At 45.2% G+C, this 20,812-nt stretch overlaps 1 protein-coding gene across 23 annotated transcripts in view; it reads left to right on the top strand.

Annotated features, from left to right (window-relative positions):
- TENM4 (teneurin transmembrane protein 4) overlaps positions 1-20,812 on the top strand; it is a 766,066-nt gene that overhangs the window by 240,257 nt on the left and 504,997 nt on the right. For 14 of the 23 annotated variants that reach the window (XM_039490391.1, XM_039490320.1, XM_039490303.1 and 11 more), the window contains one exon: positions 10,950-11,033. The gene's annotated coding sequence lies outside the window, so the exon portion shown is untranslated. Of the gene's footprint in view, positions 1-3,369; positions 3,567-3,778; positions 3,834-10,949; positions 11,046-20,812 lie in introns of those variants that run through there. The other 9 variants (XM_039490356.1, XM_039490255.1, XM_039490372.1 and 6 more) reach the window with 7 other exon arrangements.

Here is a 20,812-nt window from a genome sequence, read left to right as displayed (position 1 = left end):
GGCTGCCTGGGGCTCTGGGGCAGCCCGAGGGTGGGGCAGGCCAGCCGGAGTGGGGCCTCCCCGAATGGCAGTTCACACACCACACATGGTCATGAGACAGGAGTCAAGGGTTGGCTGGGCCAGGATACCAGAAGGTCAGAAAGAGAAGATAAACTGGGGTGACCATGAGTCAGATGCTAGGAGTCACACTCGTCAGGATGCCAGGAAATCAAGCCACAGGAGCCGGGGGGAGTCCAGTCATTCAGATAGCTTCCTGTCATGTTGCTGGCTTAAGTAGGGACAGCAGGCCAATCAGCCGCTCTGGGACTCCTGTCAATTGGACTCAGCAGTTGAGCTTCACACTGGGGCTGGGCTTTATGGGTCCCAGGTAAGCAATTGTCAGCAGGCTACCAGTTGGAGGGCTGGCGCGTGGCCACTCCCATGAACCCTGCAGACCCATGCTCGAGACCTGTGTGTCATGACACATCTGTTGAATGCACCCACTCCAGTATCTCCAAAATGTATTCAAGACGATAAACTTAATTGTGACAGAAGAGAAATAAAAATGTGCATGGTTGATCTATAATTCTGAACAGTTTATTCCATACATTGGGACATGAAACACAGTGATTAGAAGAGGTAGGTTGGAGTCAAGAAGCCTAGCATGAAATCCTGACCCCAATGAAGCAAATGGCAAAATTCCCATTGACTTCACTGGGGTGAGGATTTCAATCCTAGGCTCTATTCCTGACTCTGCCACTCACTTGCTGTCCTCCTGTAAGCTCCTCTGTGTTTCGGTTTCCCTAACTGCAAAAAACTGGGGATGGCGATTATCCTTCTTTAGAAAGCATTTTAAGACCTTTGAATAAAATATCAGCATTGGATAAATGCAAATTATTATTACCTCCGTTTAATGCCCTTAGCTAAAGAAAACGCCTTTAGCTAAAGAAAACTTATGCTTTATTGTTGGGGGAGCGTGTGTAAAAGACCTGAAACATTACAGGAAAAAAAAATCAAAATAACAATTATAACAACATCTGTTCCACAGTAGAGTGCATGTTCCTTCCATATCATGGAGAATTTCTAGGCACCGCAACAAGTTAGATTTTCTTAACAAGATATTTTTGGTGTAAAGTATTAATGAAAAGAAAATATTTTTCAGTTAGGAGATGAACCTTTTAGTAAAGTGGTTCCCCCCCCCCCCCCCCACACACACAAAGCAATAGCTGGTTATTGATCCAGGAGCCAAAAAGAGATTTTTTTTTTCAAAATAGGCCAGGAAAATATTTATTTTGGAGACACACACTGCAGAAAAGACATATTTGAATGCTTGAACTTGGTGATATGGATTATGAGAGCTTCAAAGCAAATTTTGCAGTAAGCCCTAAAGAGAGGTTTTATATGTGCTGCAAAGCAGGCTTTCTAAACTGCTTAGCAAGCCTTGATCAGATTGGTATGTTAATTTTAAAGTATGCAAGAATATGACCAACTACAATTAAAGAGAGAAACCATTGAAAAGGATACATTTTTGGTTGAATCACTTCGGGAACCTGATTTCAAGATCTAGACTCAGGGAGCAGCCATAGCAACTCCATTGATTTGATTGCACTTGTGCCCACTTAGGCCAGTGGCAACCTAGTGTAGTCTCTAAGTTTAGTTGGCAGGGGCTGGTCATGCTATAGAAGGTACTCTCTGAATTCTGAGTTCAGAGACAAGTTTTCTCATGTCTCTGAACAGCATCACTTACTAGCCAGTCCTGAATGGTGTCATTAATGGAGCACTGCTTAGCCTGAGGATTGTCATGGTGACAGTAGGAACCTAGCTAGCAGGAGAAAGTGTGGCTATGTTTTAGAATATAGGGCCTGAATGAGGTCCCTTTGTACTGCTCTGGCTGTGTATGCAAATATAACTTAGCCTAACAAAGTGGTGTCAAGGGGACCGTATGTAAATGAGAATCCGACCCATTATGTATAAATATGGATCTTTGCATCCAAACGTTTTGCATAATGTATCCATTTGTCTTGCAGTTATTTGTGATGTGTGGGGAGGATGATGTGTACCTGTCCCTTAGAACTCCTGGGGCAGAAGGGGAACAATGCTCTGAAGGACATCAAACTGTGATGTAGTAACCACTAGCAGAAGCATGTTACACAGCTGGTGCCTTTTGGGAGGCAGGGGATGGTCAGCAGGATTCCCTGCATCCAGTTTCCAGAAGTTCAGTTTTTCATATGAGGTTATTGTACGGTGAGAAAAATGATTTAATTCTTAATGGGTACATTCATGTAAGCAGGTGTCTTTCCCAGCCTGCTCTACAAACACACTGTTTAAAGTCCAAACTCAACTCTTACCCCTTTCATGTGATAAAAACAAACAGCCAAAAATACAACTAAGATAAGATACCGTAAAGAAAAGTTCTGCAGGGTTGTCTGCTTCTAGGGTTCCTCCCTCAGAACTGCTCAGCTCACAGACTAGATCCCCTCTCTTTCATGAACCATTCTACTCTCCCTTCTGTCCAGCTGTGATAAAGAGCCCTCAGGTAGGGGAGCAAGTCCACAAAACCCCACCCTGCACAACCTTTCCCAGCACAATCAGCATCTATCAGTGGGGTTTTTCAGGCAATCCCTGTCAGCCTGTTACAGCTGGGTTGCAAAGGACCTCCTGATAGTTATCAAAGCACTATCCTATCCTCCTTAGCTATTTCAAGAAGCATTGATTGTGCGGATCATGATGGTGGTGGTGGTGGTGGTGATGATGATACATTTGTTTTGCTGATGGCAAAGTGACTGTCAGTTTGTGGCAGAAAAAGGTTAGGCTAAAGCCAGTAAGTATTTCTCTGTAGTGTGTTGGATGGATTTAAAAGGCAGAATGTGCATAGCTGAAGTGGCCTGTGACAGTGAACAGAATCCATTCATTGCAAAGGAATATGCTGACTTAAGGAAAGAGGTTCTTTGACTTTACGGTACCTTGAGAGAATCTCCTCAGCTCTAACTTGCTCCTACTTGGAGCGTAGCTGTGATCTCTGAATTTATCAGCCATGTCTTTCCCTTCTTCCACAGGGGGACAATATAATGAGTGTTTTTACTGGGAGAAGCCCTAAATCTAGGGAATGCTTTGCAGCCTGGGCCTGTACATGTTGTCACTACTCCTTGCCGTGCTCAGTTTAGCAGTCACATTACACAGCTGATCTATGGGAATTTGTAGTGGGGTGGTCACCCGCTCTGGCCCTGCAGGGCTTAAAACAGCTCTTGGCAAATGCTAGAGTAGGGGAAATCTGGGCTGATTGGGGAAGTAGCTACAGCTGGGACCACGCCCTAATCAGGCCTCAGCTGGCCCTATATAAGAGGCTGGGAGCCAGGAGCTCAGCAGTCTCTCTTTAGCTGTAGAGGGAAGTAAGTCTGGCTGCAGGGAGCTAGGGACAGGGCACCTGAGTGGAGCAGGGCTGTGGAAAGGTAGAGGAGCCTGGGAGCTCTAGCCTGCAAAGCCCCAGGCTGCATCCTAGCAGAAGACCAAGGTGTACTGGGGGTTGCAGAGGGCAGCCCAGGGGTAGGCCAAGGCAGCAGGTCCAAACCCACCCTTGCTGGTAATGAGTAAGCTGATACAGCAGTCTGCCCCAGGGCGTGGGGGCTAGACAATGACTGGCAGTAGCCTTATACTGAGGCAAGGTGGAGATAGTGGGTGGGGTTCCCAGGGGAGGGGAGACCCTGAGAGTGAGGGGTTACTGCCTGTGGGTAGTACCCAAGATAATGGGGCACTGGGTCTGGGAGGGTCACAGGGGGCCAAGCAGCAGAGGGATACTGGCCTGCAGAGGGTGTCCCAAGGCTGGTAGAGAGAATTCCTGGAAGAGACCTGCAGGGGTGAGCCCACACACTTACAGAATCACTTACAGCACAGAAATAACCTAAAACAGGGGTAGGCAACCTATGGCATATGTGCTGAATGTGGCACCCGAGCTGATTTTCAGTGGCATTCACAATGCCAAGGTCCTGGCTGCTGGTCCAGAGGGCTCTGCATTTTAATTTATTTTTAAATGAAGTTTCTTAAACATGTTGAAAACCTTATTTATTTTACGTACAACAATAGTTTAATTATACATTATAGACTTATAGAAAGAGACCTTCTAAAATGTTAAAATGTATTACCGGCACGCGACAACTTAAATTGAAATGAATAAATGAAGACTTGGCACAGCACTTCTGAAAGGTTGCCAACCCCTCACCTAAAACAACAGCAATTATTTATTATTATAAAAAAAATAATTCAGCTATGTGAACAAGCCCCCCCAGTTCATCAGTCCATATCTATCCAGCAAAGCACTTTAAATACATAGTTAATTTAAGGCATGTGCTTGTGTGTCATTGACTTCAATAGGACTTTAGCACATGCTTTAAGGTAAGGAGGGGCCTAATGATTTTGCTGGGGTGGGGGGGAGTTAACCATGTGCTGAAATGCTTTGCTGAACAGCATGAACTTTAGTGCTGGCTCAACAGGCCTAAGGACTGAGCCCAAAATATTCATACTTGGGGGGGCCTAAAGTTTGTTTCCTAAATCCATATTTAGGCCCTGTGTAGAAGTGGCCTGATTCTCAAAAGTGCTGAGGACCAGCAGCTGTCACAGAAGTCAGCAAGATCGGTTGGCTGCTCAGCAGTTGTGAAAATCAGGCCACTTCTACTTTAGGTGCCTACGCCTGAAACATTTGTCCTGAAATCCTCTTCTTATGCACAAGATGGGTGTGGTCTGGCAAGCAGTAGGAGTGTAGCCCCCTATCTCCAGTGTGTCTCAGCCTTTGCTTATGGTGAGGAGACCTCTTGTAGACATGTGAAAATGGATCCGTCTCCAAATCCTTGGCCTCTCTAGCTGCTGAGGAGTGCTGATTCCTGCCAATTGTGGTGATTGTTTTTGTGAAGTGGACACCTTTCCATTAGGAACTAGACCAGGGGTGGACAAACTACGGCCCGTGGGCTGGATCCGGCCCATCAGGGCTTTGGATCCGGCCTGCAGGATTGCCAGCCCTGTTGTGCTGAGGGCCCCGCCCACTCCCGGAAGTGGCTGGTACCACCTCCCTGTGGCTCTGGGGAGAGGGCGGGGGGCATAGGGCTCCACGCGCTGCCCTCGTCTGTAGGTACCTCCCCCCGCAGCTCCCAATGGTCATGAACGGGGAGCCTGCCCTGGCCCCGGTGCATGCCGCTGCCACCCCGGAGCCACTCCAGGTAAGTGATGCTGGGCCGGAGCTTGCACCCTAACCTCTTGCCACACCCTTCCTGCACCCCAACCCCCTGCATTGAGCCCCCTCCTGCACTCCTCCTTGCACCCCTGCCCTGAGCCCCCTCTTGCACCCTGCACTCCCTCCTGCACCCCAACCCCCTGCCCCAGCCTTACATTCATGGCCCTGCATGCAATTTCCCCACCCAGATATGGCCCTTGGGTCAAAAAGTTTGCCCACCCCTGAACTAGACATTCCTGTAAACTTAGGGCATCCAACTGGATGATACCCACTTTGTGTTAATAGAAACATGGAAGTCTAGCAGTGACTTGCTCTGTACTATCTAGCGACCCTCAGTCACAGCTTGAATAGATGGTGCTTTTGGAAATATTTTGTTAAACCCAGTCTGGATTAAAGAGCAGAGCTGGCAAGGAATTATCCTCCCTTTGGTGTGATCCCTGACGCAGGACACGCTGTTTTCAAAACACTGATAATGAAACCATTTATATTTTTGGATGCTCTGCAGGGTACAATGCAGTAAGTCAAAATAAATCATGGCATAATACATCTGTTACAAACGACAGCCAATGTGCCAAATGTCAAGGTTGCTTGTTTTGATTAATCAATGACAATTACCAGCCTTGCTAAGAATATTTGTAAAACAAATGGTGATTAGAGAAATGCTGATTGATTTTTAGTCATTTCACGCCACCTGCCCAATATTGGGGTGTAGGCCAGGTGTGCTCCTTAGGTTGCCCAGAGACTGACTCTGCTGCAGGCCCTGATTCCTGACGCAACCACAGGGCCGGCCAGAGGATTCAGGGGACCTGGGGCAAAGCGGGGGAGCTGCGGCGCTTGTACTCACCTGGTGGCGGTCTGGGTCTTCGGCGGTGGGGGGCCCTTCAGTCGCTCAGCGTCTTCGGCAGCACTGAAGGGTACCCTGCCACCGAAGACCCGGAGCGACTGAAGGGGCCCCCTGCCACCGAAGACCTGGACCACCCCTGGGCCTGGGACAAATTGCCCCACTTGTCGTCCCCGCCCCCGGGCGGCCCTGCATAACCAGTGAATATGTGCAATGGATTAGATGTTTTGAAGTTGAGGAACAGTAAGGACTATTTAGGGATAGCTCTATCTTGCTCAGTAAGGTGTGTGTGTGTGTGTGTGTGTGTGTGTGTGTGTAAAGGTGATAGGATGTGTCCCTTTAGTGAAGAAATATTAAATCAAGTTTCCCCCTATTTTTAAATTTCCAGTTAATTTGGTACACCTGATTAATTGGAAATACATGTGTTTGAAGTCCCATGGCAACAGCGTGTAGCACTCCATAGTGAGAGGTTCACTCTGCAAACACCCCTTTCCAATATGCTTCACTTGTGACCTGATGGAAACCATCTCTGTGGTGAGATGACCCACTGAGGCATAAAGATGTTAAGTGACATGCCCAGAGTAACAGAGGAAGTCTGAGGCAGAGCATTGCATTGAAACCAGATTGCCTGAGGGCTGGTCCACACTAAGAAGCGGGGTCGAACTAGGGTACCCAAATTCAGCTACGTGAATAACGTAGCTGAATTCGAAGTACCCTAGTTCGAACTACTCACCCGTCCAGACGCCACAGAATCGAAGTCCGCGGCTCCAAGGTCGACTCCGCCACCGCCTTTTGCAGTGGTGGAGTACCGGAGTCGACCGCGGCGCTTCCGGAGTTCGAACTATCACGTCCAGATTAGACGCGATAGTTCGAACTCCGAGAAGTCGAACTCACCGCGTCGACCCGGCTGGTAAGTGTAGACTAGCCCTGAGTCCCAGTCCACTTCCTTAACCACAGGCCATTCTTCCTGCTCTACAATCGGACATAACTGGGTACCTGTTGCAAAATAAGTCTTCAATGCAGGATCACTCTGTTAAATTCATCCATCCTTGTAAAAGCTTTCTTCACTGCATAGAATGTGTTAATCAGGTTCAAAGTATTATTACCGTCTTGTCAACAGCCACTAGTTAGAAAGCCTCATGAAAATGAGGTAGAAATTCATAGGGGAACAACTTCAAAAGTCATGCAAAATTAGTTTTCGATAAGGTTTTGGGGAGCTTATCGTATGCTGTATAATGATTTATGACAATTTGAATCTCACTGTTTCTGTAATTAATATTGCTGGATGCTGCCTATTCAGAGGGATGTTAATCATAATAATGCAAATGGAAGTATTATTGCAGCTATGCATCAGCCTTCATGTTTCAAATTGAGCCAAAGGTTCAATATTCAACAGCCTTGTCTATCGAGCATTCACATTGTATGGGTAGATGAATGTGCACCAAAGGTAAAATAACTGAATTAATATGAGCCAGAAGAATGTGTCTGGCTCATAGCTTCCCATTTTCCCATTTTGCTGTAAGGTCCTGATTGTTCAGGCTTTTTAAACCCCAAATAAATTATTGCAATACGTTTGCTAATTATGTTATACCGAAGTTCTATGCAGTATTAAATTGCAGCAGTGATGGATTTAGATGAAGTTTCTTATGCTTATTTTTAGTGATTCAAAGAGTTCAGCTCTAGCTAGGCCTCATTTGCAAGTCTAGAGGAAAGACATGCATAATCATTTCCCCATTTGGATGGTGATATTGTTCGTAAGCGTGGTGTCCTATATGTCTTTCAGTGCTTAGTGTGTTATTGAAGAGGGCAGAAGCTACTACAATTCAGATTAATTGTGGTGTGTGTTTAAAAAAAATCATTTGTGAAATTGGGTTCTGCAAACACCCTCTAATAGTATTCAGGCACTGCTCTTTTTAATTCTCTCCATGCTCTGTTGTTCTCTCTCTTAACCCATGATTTCTTTTTCTGTCATAGTTGATGCTGCTTGAAATGGCTGGTTCTTTTTTTGGCTTGCATGGTTTGTTTTTTTTCCCTGCTGGTTCTTATTAAGCTGCATGTGATCTTGGAGTTTCTAAGAATATTTCAGAGCTGATTAAGAAGCTTCAGTTAACATTTCTGCAAGAAAACAACCCAAACATAAAAAGATTGCTCTAGAAATTTAATGCTCAGCCCTTTGCCCATTACCTGAAATGACCTTTTTCTGTAGTCACTGTTAGGGGCCACACTCACTCCATGATTTCTAGGGTTATCCTGCATATGGACAGGATGATCCATACCTTTGGGGGGACTCAAATACTTCTTCTCTCATAGTATCAGCACAACATGATGCTGTCACCATGGACAGGAAGTGTTCCTGATTGGTGTAAGTGTGAACTTTTACACACTGCTGGCTGATGGAGAGAGGTAGCACGGCCCAGTGGTTAGAACACTATCTTAGGACTTACAAGACCCAGGTTCAAGTCTACGTGCTGCCACAAATGTCCTGTGTGATGTTGGGCAAGTTCCTCAAGGCTAGATTCATGAAAGCATTTAAGCACCACTTACACGCTTCATAGGACCCTTCACTTGCTGCATGTATCTAAATCCCCATAGGTGCCCACTCCTCTGGGATTTGGGAGACCTGAATCCCCATTGTGCTTGATTTGGAACAGGGTTTGGGAACCCAGCTCTCCCAAGTCAGTGCCGAGACCAGAGTCAATCTTTCACTTTTTCTCTCTGCAGCCCAGTGAATATTTAATTTATACAGAGTAGAACAGCTCCAACAGGAGAGGCTGCGAAAGACCCACTCCAGAATAGCCAATAGCCCTGTAGTTACAGCACACTCCTATAAAGTGGGAGTCCTGGGTTCAAATCCCTGCTCTAAATCAGGCAAAGTGAGGATTTAAAAATGAGTCTCCTACCTCCCAGCTGAGCATCCTGACCACTGAGCTATTTGCTATCCTGGGTTGGGGGATGTTGCTCTGGTTTTCCAGAGGAAGGGCTAACCAGGCATAGGTGCCTAAATCCAGGAGAGGGCTCATGACTGAGAATTGCAAGCAGAGATAGGTGCCTCCCTAGTCCATATCAATGAGAGTTAGGACCTAGATCCACGGGTGTCCAAATCTTGCCTCTGACCTTAGCATTTCCTACTGGCTAGCTTAGGCAGCTCCCCTCTCTACTTGCTGGCTTCTGAGAATCCTCTCTTAGATACAAAACTCTCTCCATACAATGCACAATGTGAAGTGTTAGCCATTATCTTCCTCATTTTCACCTGTGGCCATCATTCTGGCCCCTCCCGAGGGCTACATCTCTCTCTCTCTCTCTCCTGTCCACAGGATGGGATGCCACTTTTTTAATATGTTACACTCATGTTACCTATGTCTAATGCTTATTCAGCAGGAGTTTCTCGCCTCTTCCTTATCTGTATTTCCTCCCCTTACCAATGTTGAGGTGTCCTCCGACGGGTTAGTATATTTATGATTTCACCCCATTATCATATATGTCAGTGTTGCCATGGCACCCTTATGGTCGGATGTTCTGTCCAAAACCTTCCAGAAGCTGGTGTTAGTTTATGTTTCTGTGGTTGGCTGATGTCATTATGGACAAAATTCCCACCCACACTCTACTTCCAGTTCCCCAAAACTTATGGGTTACCTAAATTTATCTAGGCTGAAGTTCCTAGGCCTCAAGCATTATGCTAACTGATGAAGCCAGTGTCTTACAGGATGCAGGTCTGTAGGTCCCTTGCATTACTGTTAACTATAATAAAGCAGAATATAATACAAAGCAGTGAATATAATAGAGGTAAGCTGGCCCACCAGGCTACAAGCACCTCACTTCCACATCTGTACAATGGGGATAATAACATTTTCTTTTCACAGATGGGTATTGTGAGGATCAACACATTAAAAATATAGAGGCTTTCAGATGCTATGGTGATGGACCTCATATAAATACATTAGATACTCTGCTCCTGACAAAGGAGAGAGCTCAGTTTGATCGCAGCTCCTTTTATCATCAAGATTGCTCAGTGGGGCATTCCTGTGACTAATGGCCTCTTCTACTTTTGTTTTGGCTCGTTCTGAAATGAGCACCAAAGATAGAGGAGGTCTCAAGATTAATTCAGATTGCCTTAGATAGGGACCCTGCAATGATGTTGATTAAAAACCGTCTGAAGGGATGCAAACAAAGGATAATAATACATGAAAAATGTATCGGATTGTGGGAGAAGTAATGCTAAATGCACCCAACCAACAAAAGGCAGGGATAGCCTGGGCAGGAGAAATGTCGAAAGAGAACTCAGGATATGTAAACTGGAGGAGAGTGCAGGAGGGAGTAGGGGAACCATTCCGGTGTGTCCTCTGCACCTTTGACAGTTAGAGAGTCATGGACACTAAGTTTGAAATAAGTTTGCAGTGTGATACGGCAACATAAAAAGGCCAGTGCAGTTTTGGTCTGTATAATCAGCGGCATTTTGTCACAGAGAAGGGATGTGAAAGCTTGTCTGTATAATGATCTGGTGCCACATACTTGGAATATTGCACTTGGTTTGGGGCACCCTGTTACCAGCAAAGAGAGCTCCAGGGGAGACAAAATTTACAAAGATGAAATGAGTGTAACCAGTAAGGAAGGAGTGGAATTAATTAGTGGGTAAATAGAGATCTAACTCAGTGAATGGAATTGAATTAAAAAGGTTTGATTAGGCTGACTATAAGAAAAAAAAATCATTATTTACTTTTTAACAAACACATTCAATCTAGTGTAATCCCAGCAGCAACATTCATACCAAGAAGTTGTGTTAGCAAAGGAGACTGGTATTATATGACTCAGTTGGCTCATAAATAGCTATTTCTAATTCTTGGTTTGTATAGAATTAAATTTTTTTTTTGTAAATGACCAATTTCTTTTTCTGTGTACATCTTTCAACAGGTAGACTGAGCTTAGCACATGTCCAGGTTAAAATTGCATTCTTCAAGGAGTATTTGATGGATTATTCCTAGAGACTTCAAAAAGGTAAATTAAAAAGTGAGTGTTAATTCCTTTATTTCGGGGGAGGAGGGTTATTAAAGTGTGTTACTGTTTAAAATGAAATAATGCTATTTAACTGTAATGTTTCTCATTTTCTGGTGATAGGGTTAGAATTAACAAATGCCTCTGATCAGAAAAGGGGGAAATATGAGTAGTTTTGCTACTTTCTCTTGGGTCAGTCTATAAACTGACGAAAAGAGGAGCAATATTTTTATAAGGTTTGTAGTGAATGGGACAAATCCAGAAGCCTTTCTTCAGTGTCAGTCCTTATTCAGGCAAAAATAACACTGACTTGAATGGAATTTTGGCTGAGCAAATAGGAAGTCAAAATTAAAGTCTTTAGAGTTGGGCCCAATCCTGTTTCTAAACTCTCTCAAGTCCTCCATATCTCCTGATGTTCAGCATCTCACAGGAAATGCTCAGTAGGTTGCAGGATTGGGCGGTTAGGTCATCTTGTTCCTCCTTGTGCTCTGTCAGTGTGCTTCCAACTGTACAAATGCCAGGCTGTACAAATGGAGTACTTCACTCTCCATGCCTCTGCAATCCTTGGACTCTATGGGAAAAATCCTGGCCCACTGAAGGCGGGAAAATTCCAGTTGACTTCCATGGGACCAGGCATGCATGCTCGCTCTCTCTCCATTATTTACGGTTTGGAAACACTTTGAATTGGGATAGGGGCCCTATCGTGCTCGGCGCTGTACACAAGCATAATGCAAAGACAGTCCTTAACCCAAATACCTTAAAATGTAAATAATCATGAAAGGCCTCTCCCCTGAGACTGTCAGCAAAGGTGTATGGCACAATTCCAGTCAGAATTGTGCTGAAGGCACCCACCCATTTAACCAACAATGGTGGTAACCTGAGGGGACTGCTGGCCTTACCTAGATAAGACCCCATAACCAAGAGCTGTAAGGCTCTGTACCATGTTAATGCCTTGTACCATCCAGTCCCCTAGACAGCTATGAAAGTCAGATTTGTCAGTGCTAGCTAAATATAAGTGGATGAGATGGCCACACTAGAGTGTTTCATACCTCGTTTCTTTGGAAACCACACACTCAGCAATAGTAGTTTGTTTTATCTTCACAGTGTACCAGACAATACTGGGGAGGAGGAGCTCTGAAGTACTTAACATACTTTTTGTGAGTCCATCTGCTGAGAGAAGGATCCTTTGAGAAGAAGGATGGTCTTAGAGTTGAGACCCTAAAGTGGGACTCAGGAGAGCTGGGTTCAGTTCTCAACCCTGTTACAAAGTTCCTACCTGGGCAAGTTACTCTGTGCCTCAAGTGGGGATCATAATACTTCCTTTCACTGTTTCTCAGTTTTGTCTATTTAGGTGGTAAGACCTTTGCAGCAGGGACTGTCTTTCGCTATGTATATGTACAACATCTAACACAATAGGATTCGGATCTTAGTTAAGGCCTCTAGGTGCTTCTATAGTACAAATGATAAATAAACAATCACCTAAACCTGCTAAGTCTCTGTTGGACTGATAAATGGGAAGATCAAAATACCTATAAATAAAATACAAGGGTGTGGGTGGTGGTTGCAAAACTTGTCATGCAGAATACAAAGTGACGTTCAAATGAAACTAATGCAGAGTTACATTGACTTACAAGATATAATGGAAATGATGAGTGAACACCAGTGTTTTAATCACCTGCGCAGTACAGCTATTGAATATAAATAACAGGCGGCTGTCTCACAGAACTGATCACTTACACTGTCAGATTATGGCCAGGATTGTTCATTATTTATTCATTCTTTGGGGAGGCACCACTTTCTGGTATAAGGAATTCATTTGTTTCATTCTGGAATAACACTGATCACAACAAATTAATTTGACACTCAGAGGCTGTCATATATATATATTCATGTGTCTACCCCATTGAAATTAATTATAAAACATGATGGGTCATAGATTACTGGGAAGCCCATTGGCTAGGAAGAGTTGAATCCAGGTATCTCCTGCCTCCTAGAAGTGCAGTTAGGTTTCAGAAAACCAATGTCCCTGAAGGATCTAAATGGAGAGGTATCAATTATCAGAAAAACAAGGAGTTTTATTTTCTATCTATGATGCATAAAATGGAACAGCTTAACCAGGCAGCAGACTATAGCAGACTGAAAGGGTGTGGGGGAGTCTTTTAAAAACCATGCAAGCTTTAAGTTAACATTTCCTAAGTTCTTTTGGGCAGGCAACATTACATAAACTGTGTTTGCAAGATCTGTGTAAATTCAGGGCACTTCCACAGAGAGGGTTTGTACGGGTGACAAATTCTTATTTTTAAATATAATCTGAATGTTCCAAGCAGAACAGAAAGGGATGGTAGCCACCCACTAAATCTAACCACATATTTATTTACTGACCCCGTTAATGCTGGTAGCCAATTTGATTAGTAAAACTTTGGTTAAATGACCAGTGCTAGGCCCTAACTTTGCAGGTGCTGTGGTTAGTGATATAACTGCTGCTGTCTTCACTGGAAGCAGGATTGGATCCTTCACATTGTGCTGTTGTCCTCTATAAAGGGGCTCACTCACCACAGGAGCAACTCTTTGTGCCTCGATGAGGTGTAGCAACTGTCTGCCCCTAGGGTGGCCCTGCCAATGTTGCTCCATTGCTGCTCCATTGCTGGTCTCTCTTACCCCAGCTTGGCCCTCTGGCCAGGTCACACTTTGCTACCCTGGAAGAGGTGGGCTAGAGAGTCCAACTCAGCTATAGTCCAGTGGTCTTATGGCAGGTCATCTGTCTGTCTCTGGGCTCCGTGGTCCTTACTCCTGTAACTTTAGCGCCCTGCTGGCCAAGGTGGAGTCTGCTCTGCAGGCAGCTCTGGCCAAGAGAAGGCGCACGCAGGAACACAGCAGGGAAAGTCCCTTCCACCCCAGGGGCGCCTGTTTCAAACCTGCCAGTGTGAACATGCACACGGTGCATGCGCACACACACAGAAGAGTACAATGAAACAACAAGGGGAAATACGGAGGGAGCGGTAAAACAGGGTTGCATTCAACACACGGCCCCACAGGCCCAGTGGTACCACAGTCTGAAGCAATGAGTTCAGGAGTCCTGGGCAGAGTTCCAGTCCAGGGATGAGTCTTGGTGCCAGTAAACTTTCCCCAACAAATCCCTCCGGTGCCCTCTTCTGCCACTTTCTGCAAAGCCACACAGAGCGACAGCCTCCCCATTTAGCTAGCTACAACCTCCCCCCTTATTCCCATTGCAAAGTCACAAGACCCAGTAATCACAGCCCTATGCAGCTCTGGGCAGCAGTGATACTGGGTCCAGCTCCGGTCCGTTCTTCTCGGGCGATTCCTCCCTGGCACAGTGCTCCTCCTGGCTCCTGTCCTGGAGTGTCCCCGATCTACTGCTCCATCCTTCCTGCTTCAGGCAGGTTCTTGGCTGCTTTACTCTGTGAGGGCCTGCGGGCTGCAGCCTGTCTGTCTGAACTAGACACACACCCTCTTGCTCTCCCCTCTCTCTCTCTGCTCCCCCTCCCTCCCCTACAGTACGTCCTTCTGGAACAATCAGCATTCCCCCCTCAACCCGCCAGGAAAAAGATTTAAAGGGCCATGCTCTCTGAACCCCAAGGGGGTTACACATCCCTTCCCTCAGGGGTTCTCCCCCACCACCACCTTCCTTGGTGGCTGCTATGGGCCCACCCTCTACTCTGGGTTCCAGCCCAGGGACCCTATTGCTGGCAGCTAAGGTCTGCTCCCTCAGATGCCCCCTCTGCTCTCAACTTCTTAACTTTATGTTAACCCACCTGCTCCTGCCCTCCTCTCTCCAGGTATAGCCACACATTAATTGGCCTCGCAGGCCCACGTTAACTCCTTGAGGGCCCATGTGGGGTACACATCCCATCACACCCTGTAGCACACACTGATGAGTAGCAGGCAGAGTCTGATCAGTGATCTCCTGGGGGGCTGGCTGGCTCCCTGAAGTCTCCCACAAGGGAAACTGAGGACATCTCCCCACATTGTCTCCTGCTGGGGACTGGAGACAACTGCCCCTCCAGTTCTTCTGACCGGGGAGACTTGCTGCCTGGCCCTCTGCGTGCATCTTCCCAATATCACCGTCCCAAAAGGATGCCCCTCTCAACACCACCCAAAGGCAAGAGGTACTGGTGAGTCCACTCTGCTAGCCAGCAAAGAGATGGTGGGAGAAAATCTTTGTTCACTGGGTCCTTATAGTGGTCAAGACTATAGCACATAAAAACATGTAAAGATAGTGTGACAAAGTCAGTCCTGACAGAGATGTGTGGTGGAGGGCAAATATATCAGCCCTAGAATGGTGAAGGCCTTATTCCCTATGAGCTGTAAGAGAGTTGCCTCATGTTAACTAGAGATACCTGCGGCCAGTTAAAGGCTGCCTGTGACCTTTAAAAACCCCTCTTCTGGTGAGACAGGAGGAGAAAGATGAGATACAAGCAGCAGCAAAGAAAGGCTTCCCCTAGGTGGAAGGCTGTGTGCCCTCCCTATACAGAAAGAAACTAAGGTAACGGCTGCTTGGCAAAGGACTAGCAACTACGAGCAAGTGTAGTAGGGAAAAAGTATTTGTTTGCATTGTGAGTTTGGGGTTGGTTTGTTTTGCTTAAGAGAACTTCTTGGGCCTACCCTGAGGCTCACCATGTAAATAAGGAAAAATAAAACCAGAGTGAAATACCCTCTGGAGTCAGACCGATTTACTCCAGGCCCTCACCGCCCAAGGGAGAAATGCTGAGCCCAGCGAGGCGAAGGAGGTACTCTGCTGTGACAGTAAAACGAATAGAAGTTGTCTCCAGGGACAACTGTAGTAAAAATAAAAATGTCTTTGGGTAAACAGGGTTCCTTCCATTGTATGGTGACCAGATGTCCCATTTTTAAAGGGACAGTCCCGTTTTTTGGGGACTTCTTCTTATATAGGCGTCTATCTCTCCCCCCCCCTCCCCCCGTCCCTTTTTTTCACAATTGCTATCTGGTCACCCTATTCCATTGTGCATTTTGGCCAAAATGTTCACACTTGGGTGTCGAAGGTTAAGGAACTAAATGGAAGTAGCCTGCTTTTTTGAGGTGCTTCTATGGATTTCAGCGGGAGTTGTGCTACACCTCTGAAAATCAGACCACTTTTATTAAGGTTCCAAAATATGGATTTAGCTGCTTAAAGTTAGGCACTTATGTTTGAAAGTGTTGGGCATTGCTCTTAGCCTTTCCACCACATATCGTGCCACAATCTTTGGAATGGATTTCCTTCTCGAGTAATATTTTACTGTCATTGGAAGCAGCCAGTAATTATTCTGTTTATAGCTACTTGTTTTAAGAGAATTTTGCTCTCATCTCATGGCAACTAGCTTTATTTGGTTTTGTGGTACTTGAATTAGGTTTAAGTAAATTCTTTTAGCTGCATTCGCCTTTGTCTGGAAAAAAGAAATTAGAAACTGCCACTGGCTGGCTAGGAATGTTTTACACTTATCACTTTTGTTCTCCATCTTTCCCCACACACACACCCCACGCGGTTCCCACCTTTGTTTGTCTCGTCCACTTGTCATTGTCTTTTTACATTGTAAGCACTTTGGGATAAGATATGTTTGTACAACCACTAGCACATTCAGGTCCTGATCTCTCTCAGCCGTTACAGCAATATAAACAATAATAGAAAACTGTGTTCTCTTCCCAGGCACCTTGTCTTGATCCAACATTTAAAGATATATTGATTTAAAAAAAAAAAAAAGTTCTATTTAATATAGTCAGTATGTCAGCCAGTGTTAGTTAAGCATTAATTAAAAGCTGCAGAGTGTCCTGTGGCACCTTATAGGCTAACAGATGTATTGGAGCATGAGCTTTCGTGGGTGAATACCCACTTCGTCGGATGCCGACAATGTGAGTATTCACCCATGAAAGCTCATGCTCCAATACATCTGTTAGTCTATAAGGTGCCACAGGAAACACTGCTGCTTTTACAGATCCAGACTAACATGGCTACCCCTCTGATACTTGACGTTAATTAATAGTGCTTCTTTCTGTGACGCTCTTGGCCGTCATTTCTCCACAATAATTCCTGCCGTTTGGCTCAAGATAGTTAGAGAAGACTGAAATAAGCTTGTCTCCTTGACTACTAAGGTCTTTTTTTTTCTTTTTTTCTTTTTTTTTTGCTGTCAAGTAGATCAGTCTCCATATTCCTTTCCATCCCCTTAGAAGAAATTGACAAAATGATCGGAATGATGTAACTGATCATTTGATAAAACAGTATAAAAACCAGAAGGAAGAAAGGAGAGAGAAAAATCCATTTGTATGTTGTCGGTCAATCACTTCCTTACTGTTCAGGTTTTTAAGTGAATTTCAGTGCTATCTCCTGGACACATCAGATTTTGTTTTTCTTTTACCACTCTGTGGCAAGCCTCTTTTAATATAAGTTTTCATCTCTCCTATTATGACAAGGAAAGGATGTGATTTCAGACCCTGCAATAACTGACATGACAGTGAGGCTGGGGCAAAGATCCAGTGGTTACACTGTTTAGAAAAAGAGAGAATGTTATCTTAGAGTGTAGGTAATAGACTCGCTGCATATGTTACTCCATGTTAATGCACTGGCAGTATCCATGTGGAAGCTTCACTTCAGAGTAACATTTACCTTGCCTCCCGTTAGGCTTAATAATACACTGCAGTTCCATATCAGCTTCCCTCTGAGGATCTCAGAGTGTTTGGTGAACGTTAATGAGTTAAGCCTCACAAACCCTTTGGTGAAATAGGGAAACATTACTATCCCAATTTCACAAATGGCGATACTGTGGCACAGGTGCCCAAAGTCACACGTGAAACCTGTAACAGACCTGATAATATGACTCCATTTTCCATACTCCCATCCTTTGCTTTAGCCAAAAAATCTTTACTGGTAGGCTGTACCTTTAAGAGACCTGATAGTGACCTACACTAGAAAGTGAAGCTGCTGGATCCAGTGCATTGTAGTGATGGCTAGTGGTCACCAGATACCACGGTGATGAGCACCCTGTAAATAGATAGACACACAGCTGTTGTACCCCTTCCCCATTCCCCTTCATGCTCTCATATTCAGAACTGTCTAGCTGTTTTCCACGGGATACCCATGTGTAATTCCTGTTAGCATTGTAGCATGCTCACAGGGCAGAGTCAAATCTGAACTCCATTGTAACGCAGCCAAAGATAATGTTTGTTTATGTTTCCAGATGCAGACTGAGAACTGGTAGTTCTTTCTCGCTCTCTACCTCTGCCACCCCCAAAGGGTCTCTGCAAGCCCTGGCTTGTAATAGGCAGTCTTGGTGTGGATCGCTGACTTCATTATGGGTCTCAGCGGGAGCTATGTGTATGCATCCAGGGAAGATTTTGATCCCTTTTTGCTTTTGCCTGTCTGTGTCAAGGCAAACGCATTCTGGTCATGATGGAGCATTTCAAATGCACTGTCTGTCACAGGCCAGACTTGATTTAATTTAGCGCTCTAATTAGATGTTGGCTAATGGAGTGTGTGGGGGAGTATGCTTTGGGGCAGGTGGGCATCAGTGACCAATGAGAGCCTAAAATATTTCAGTACAAAGGAGATTGGGCTTTTTGATTTAATATTAATGATGGTTTTTTATATGTATGTGACCCTGTTCTAGACAAGACTGTTGGGGACATGGACTTTCTGTGTGTTTAAGAAGCATGTCCTCACTCAATATCATTTGGTAAAATACTGTAGTTGGAAATGCAAGGCAATTTTGGGACAATAATAGAGGTGTTAATCTTAAATGCAGAGGATTAATATTCAAACTTAATGAAGGTAAGATGTAGGATCTGTCGCTAGTCGGTTTTGGATGGGCCTTCTTGGGCACAGTCTAACAAAACACTTAAGCACGTGTTGAAATTGAAGCACATGAGTACTTCTGATGATTTCATTGGGATTACTCACATGCTTAGAGTTAGGCTGTGGTTTCATTTAATCCTATGCTTATCTTGCTGACCAATATTGTCTCATTGTTTCCTTATACTCCTGTATCTCTTTGTCTGTATCCAGCGCAATAGGGTCGTGGTCCATGAATGAGACTCCTAGGTGGTACGACAATACAAATAAATAATAAATCAATTAATGATTTAAAAAAAAAAAAAAGCTTTTGCTAGGCTGGAACCAGGCGGCTAACCCTAAATCAGCTAAGGTCAATTGCATGTTGAGGTCGATGGAGCCACTCACCTGCTTAAATTCTTTGCTGGGTTGGGGCCCAGAGGGATGTTATATTTAAGGATAACAGACATAGTGAGAATTGCACTTGCACCGGTATAAATGGAGAATAACACCATTGAATGCAGTGGCGTTACCTTGTTTTAAAATTGGTCAATAAAAATCATAACTGGTGTGGAGAAAGTAAATAAGGAAATGTTCTTTACTCTTTCTCATAACACAAGAACTAGGAGTCACCAAATGAAATAAGCAGCAGATTTAAAACAAGCAAAAGGAAGTATTTCTTCACACAACGCACAGTCAACCTGTGGAATTCTTTGCCAGAGGATGTTGTGAAGACCAAGACTATAACAGGATTCAAAAAAGAACTAGATAAATTCATGGAGGATAGGTCCATCAATGGCTATTAGCCAGAATGGGCAGGGATGGTGTCCCTAGCCTCTGTTTGCCAGAAGCTGGGAATTGGCGATGGGATGGATCACTTGATGATTACCTGTTCTCTTCACTCCCTCTGGGGCACCTGGCATTGGCCACCGTTGGACGATAGGATATGGGGCTAGATGAACCTTTGGTCTGATCCAGTATGGCTGTTCTCATGGGCAGCTGTGGACCTCCACCTGGCCTGGTCAGGAGCCCTGGGGGCGGGAACACAGGCCGGGGGCTGCTCTCGGGGGGGCCCCCACCCTGCTGCGGCTTCTGGCTTGGCCAGGGGCAGGGCCTCGGGGGAAAGAGGAGGGGTAGGGGTGAGGCTACTTTGGGGGCAGGGGTCCCTGGCCCCCCACTTTTGGGAAGGCTCCACCACCCCTGGTGTCAGAGAAAAACCAGATCCATTGTTTTAATATTTTTGTCCAGTTGGTAGGGATGAACAATCTGATTCAGCTACAGGAAGAACCATACTGAACTCAAATTTAACCCAAACTTCAAAACAAAACAAAACAAAAAGTTGGGTAGGTTTTAAAGAAATTAATAATAATCTCACATCTCAGCACTTCCTAGTTCCAGACAGACCCCAAACAACCAAGGAATATGAGGGAGCCCAACTAGAAGCAGGATATGCCAATCATCACTGCGAGATCAGCCCTATTCCACAGAGTCTCAAGGCTTGATAAGTACTGACCTGAACTGAAGTGAAGTTTGCCCACCACCATAAAGCAATCCTCAAACTGGGGCCCCATCACCCAGGGCTGCAGCTGAAGCCCAAGCCCCACCACCCAGGGCAGAGGGGCTCAGGCTTTGTCTCCCCCCCGCCCCGCTTGGGGTGGCGGGGCTTGGGTGGTCTCAGGTTTCAGTCCTCCCTCTCCCAGGGTCGTTCAGTAATTTTTGTTGTCAGAAGGGGGCACGGTGCAGAGAAGTTTGAGAACCACCGAGTTAGAACAATTCGTTTTCCCGAAGAATCACTAGCAATGTACTGAGTGAGTGTGAGAGTGAGGACTACAGTTGCCGTTGGCAGGACTCAAATTCTTTTGGAGTAAGTCTAGAGTTTTACATCTTCATTTTCAGTTGTCCACCAGTGCAAGGTGAAAATGCAATAAGCACCACATGAGCTTCACCTTTCACTGGTGTGATGAGAGACTTTTAGGAGATTTTTCTACTTCCTAGAAAGTTTTGT

The sequence above is a fragment of the Mauremys reevesii genome, linkage group 1 (genome assembly GCF_016161935.1).
Source record: "Mauremys reevesii isolate NIE-2019 linkage group 1, ASM1616193v1, whole genome shotgun sequence".
Classification (NCBI taxonomy): Eukaryota; Metazoa; Chordata; order Testudines; family Geoemydidae; genus Mauremys; species Mauremys reevesii.
The sequence above is the reverse complement of the archived record's forward strand: the minus strand, read 5'-3'. Positions and strand labels throughout refer to the sequence as shown.